The sequence below is a fragment of the Lonchura striata genome, chromosome 21 (assembly GCF_046129695.1).
Source record: "Lonchura striata isolate bLonStr1 chromosome 21, bLonStr1.mat, whole genome shotgun sequence".
In the NCBI taxonomy this organism is placed as follows: domain Eukaryota; kingdom Metazoa; phylum Chordata; class Aves; order Passeriformes; family Estrildidae; genus Lonchura; species Lonchura striata.
Window position 1 is genome coordinate 11,228,560 of NC_134623.1, and position 4,864 is coordinate 11,233,423.

The window sequence follows — 4,864 nt, forward strand, 5'->3', positions numbered from 1 at the left end:
GGCTCTTTTCCCCCGGCCGCGCACACCCCTCTCTCTCTCTCTCTCTCATATCGGGCTTTCGCCTTTCCTTTGCGCTTCGACACGGCGACTTTTCGCCTCCTCGCGGCTCGGCTCCAGCCGCACCGCCGCCCGGCGCTGCTCGCGGCCGGCACCCACGGGGCGCTAAACCGGGACCAAAGGCCGGCACCGGCAAACCTCGCGTGCTTTCGAAGGACACCTGTAGGCTCGCGGGGCCACGCGGCCATCACACAGCTGGGACGGTCAAGACGCCCTTCCTCGGCAGCGGGAGGGGCGACACCTCGCCTGCGACGGGGAGCGAATCGGAGAAGAGACCGCCCGGCCCGAACACCGGACCCCCGCCGTGGGCTTCCCCATGACAGAGAAGCCCCGGAAGAAAGCCCGGCCGGCCGGGGGCCCTCTCCGACGCGACCCGAAAAGCCTCATCGATCGGGGCGGACGCGGCTGCACGAGGGCAGAGGAGGCAGCGGAGCGCAGAGGCAAAGCCCCAGCAGCCGCGGAACCGCCCGGCCGAAAGCGTGCAACGCACACCACGGCCCCACGGCAGCCCACCAAGGCGCACGCCCCACCGGCCGGCGCCGCCACGGGTGCGGCTGGGCCGAGAGCGGACGGGCTTGGGGGCTCCGCGCGCGTGCGAGCGGGGACACGCGTCCCCGGACCGATCCGCTCGCGGATCGGTCCCGGCACAGGGTAGACCGGGGGGGTGCCGCCACCCGCCCGCGGACAACGGCTCTCCTGGCCGGACGACGGAAGGACGGGACCGCCGGGCCGGGGTGGGGATGGCCTTCACCCTTTTCTGCCCAGGGAACCCGTCCGAGCGTTCGAGAAAGGTGCCACCGGCTTTCGCCCGCCCCGCGGCTGGCGCGCTCTCTCTCTCTCTCTCTCTCTCGGCCTCTCTTTCTCTCCCCTTCGGAAAAGCCGGGGTACGGCACCGATCAACGGAAAAAAAAAAAAAAAAAAAAAGGCACATGGCGTGCGCGGCCCACAAGGACCCGTGCTAACCACGGGCGCCGGGGGCCCGGGGGGGGGCGAGGCGCGCGCCGCCTTCTCGCTGCCCCCCCCCCTTCGAAACCCACCGGCATCGCTCGGCTCGGGGCTCGCTCGGCCCCCCGGCTCCACACAACCTCGGCTTTCGTGGGCCCGCACGCTTCTCGGTGCCGCGGCTTAGGGCCGCGAGAGGAAAAGGCCATCGGAGGCCGGGCGGGCGGGGCCCCCCACAGCACCCGCACACGCCCTTGAAAAAATAGCAACGGACCACCCGGGGCAGAAGCGGGCTCGGTCGCCACGACCGAGGAAGGGCGAGGCGCCGCCGCCTCGCCCGCGACCTTCCGGGGGTTGCTCTCTGCCGGGGGCTTCGGTCCGTGCTAGGGCGGGCCGGCCACCGCGGCCGGCCCCTCTCTGCCCGCGAAAAAAACAGCCCGCCCGCAAGGCGGGTCCCCGGCTTAAGGCCGAGGAAGGGGGTGACTTCAACAGCACGCGCCGGTGGGACGGGGTGCCGCCACCCCGGCTCCACGGCTCATCGGGCGACCGCCGTCACCGAGCCCCTCCGGCCACGCGGCGAATGCCGAGGCCAGGCCGCGCGCCCCACCGCTGCCCTTCCGACACGGACACGCTGGCAAACAGGTCGGGAGCGGGGGAACCGGGCGCCGCCACCGCGGCGGGCTGGCCGGGCCTTGCTCGGGGAGGAGGCTCTCGGGCGAGGGCCGGGGAAAAAAAAAGCCCGGCCGCGTCGACCCCCGGCTGCCGGCCACTGCCACCGGACCGGCTGCCGGAAAAATGCCTGCCGGAGCGGGCCCCGGCTTAAGGCCAGGCGGAAAAGGGACGAGGCGCCGCCGCCTCACCTGCCACCGATCGTCCCAGGGGGGCCGCCCCCCCTTCAACCGGGCCGGCACGGCAGCCGACCGGAGCGGAGCAACACACACGCGGGGCTTCTCACCGCCTCGCTGCGGCCAGCGAGCGGCTTCTCGACACGGTCTTTCGGGCCGTCTCTCTCGGCTCTCGGCTCTCTCTCTGGTGGCCCTTCACACTGCCCATTCTCTTCTCTCTGGCTTCTCGGGCAGCTCTCCCCCCGAAAGAGCGCCCTGGGCAGGACGGGAACCGGGACCAAGCCACGCGGCTCACCCGGCCTAGGCGGCACTCGCTCTGCCCCGACGACCGCGCGGCGCGGCCGCCCTATCCTCCGCCTTGCGACGCAGGCACCCTGGAAACCTGCGGGGACGCGGCCCGTCACCTCGCTCCCAATATACGGAAAGATAAGTCCAAGGCCGCCGACGCCTCCAAGGAGACGAGTGGAAGTCGACCGGGAGGGTGCGCCAGCGCAGGCCGACCGCTACGTCGACATAGCCGGAGGCAGCCTGGAACAGCGACCCCTTGGTGAACTTCCGCAGGCGGCCGCGACACCAGGTCTACCCGGGCGGACGGAGACCAGGTCTACCCCGGCTCCGGGATACCAGGTCTACCCCGGCCGCCGGGTACAAGGTCTACCCCGTCTCCGGGATACCAGGTCTACCCCGGCCGCCGGGTACAAGGTCTACCCCGGCTCCTGGATACCAGGTCTACCCCGGCCGCCGGGTACAAGGTCTACCCCGGCTCCTGGATACCAGGTCTACCCCGGCCGCCGGGTACAAGGTCTACCCCGTCTCCGGGATACCAGGTCTACCCCGGCCGCCGGGTACAAGGTCTACCCCGTCTCCGGGATACCAGGTCTACCCCGGCCGCCGGGTACAAGGTCTACCCCGTCTCCTGGATACCAGGTCTACCCCGGCCGCCGGGTACAAGGTCTACCCCGGCTCCTGGATACCAGGTCTACCCCGGCCGCCGGGTACAAGGTCTACCCCGGCTCCTGGATACCAGGTCTACCCCGGCCGCCGGGTACAAGGTCTACCCCGTCTCCGGGATACCAGGTCTACCCCGGCCGCCGGGTACAAGGTCTACCCCGGCTCCGGGATACCAGGTCTACCCCGGCCGCCGGGTACAAGGTCTACCCCGGCTCCGGGATACCAGGTCTACCCCGGCCGCCGGGTACAAGGTCTACCCCGGCTCCGGGATACCAGGTCTACCCCGGCCGCCGGGTACAAGGTCTACCCCGTCTCCTGGATACCAGGTCTACCACGGCCGCCGGGTACAAGGTCTACCCCGTCTCCGGGATACCAGGTCTACCCCGGCCGCCGGGTACAAGGTCTACCCCGGCCGCCGGGTACAAGGTCTACCCCGGCTCCGGGATACCAGGTCTACCCCGGCCGCCGGGTACAAGGTCTACCCCGTCTCCTGGATACCAGGTCTACCCCGGCCGCCGGGTACAAGGTCTACCCCGTCTCCGGGGTACCAGGTCTACCCCGGCCGCCGGGTACAAGGTCTACCCCGTCTCCGGGATACCAGGTCTACCCCGGCCGCCGGGTACAAGGTCTACCCCGGCTCCGGGATACCAGGTCTACCCCGGCCGCCGGGTACAAGGTCTACCCCGTCTCCGGGATACCAGGTCTACCCCGGCCGCCGGGTACAAGGTCTACCCCGGCTCCGGGATACCAGGTCTACCCCGGCCGCCGGGTACAAGGTCTACCCCGTCTCCGGGATACCAGGGCTACCCCGGCCGCCGGGTACAAGGTCTACCCCGGCTCCGGGATACCAGGTCTACCCCGGCCGCCGGGTACAAGGTCTACCCCGTCTCCTGGATACCAGGTCTACCCCGGCCGCCGGGTACAAGGTCTACCCCGTCTCCTGGATACCAGGTCTACCCCGGCCGCCGGGTACAAGGTCTACCCCGGCTCCTGGATACCAGGTCTACCCCGGCCGCCGGGTACAAGGTCTACCCCGTCTCCGGGATACCAGGTCTACCCCGGCCGCCGGGTACAAGGTCTACCCCGTCTCCTGGATACCAGGTCTACCCCGGCCGCCGGGTACAAGGTCTACCCCGTCTCCTGGATACCAGGTCTACCCCGGCCGCCGGGTACAAGGTCTACCCCGCCTCCTGGATACCAGGTCTACCCCGGCCGCCGGGTACAAGGTCTACCCCGGCTCCTGGATACCAGGTCTACTCCGGCCGCCGGGTACAAGGTCTACCCCGTCTACGGGATACCAGGTCTACCCCGGCCGCCGGGTACAAGGTCTACCCCGGCTCCGGGATACCAGGTCTACCCCGGCCGCCGGGTACAAGGTCTACCCCGGCTCCGGGATACCAGGTCTACCCCGGCCGCCGGGTACAAGGTCTACCCCGTCTCCGGGATACCAGGTCTACCCCGGCCGCCGGGTACAAGGTCTACCCCGTCTCCTGGATACCAGGTCTACCCCGGCCGCCGGGTACAAGGTCTACCCCGTCTCCGGGATACCAGGTCTACCCCGGCCGCCGGGTACAAGGTCTACCCCGTCTCCGGGATACCAGGTCTACCCCGGCCGCCGGGTACAAGGTCTACCCCGTCTCCGGGATACCAGGTCTACCCCGGCCGCCGGGTACAAGGTCTACCCCGGCTCCTGGATACCAGGTCTACCCCGGCCGCCGGGTACAAGGTCTACCCCGGCTCCTGGATACCAGGTCTACCCCGGCCGCCGGGTACAAGGTCTACCCCGGCTCCTGGATACCAGGTCTGCCCCGGCCGCCGGGTACAAGGTCTACCCCGGCTCCTGGATACCAGGTCTACCCCGGCCGCCGGGTACAAGGTCTACCCCGGCTCCGGGATACCAGGTCTACCCCGGCCGCCGGGTACAAGGTATACCACGTCTCCTGGATACCAGGTCTACCCCGGCCGCCGGGTACAAGGTCTACCCCGGCTCCTGGATACCAGGTCTACCCCGGCCGCCGGGTACAAGGTCTACCCCGTCTCCGGGATACCAGGTCTACCCCGACCGCCGG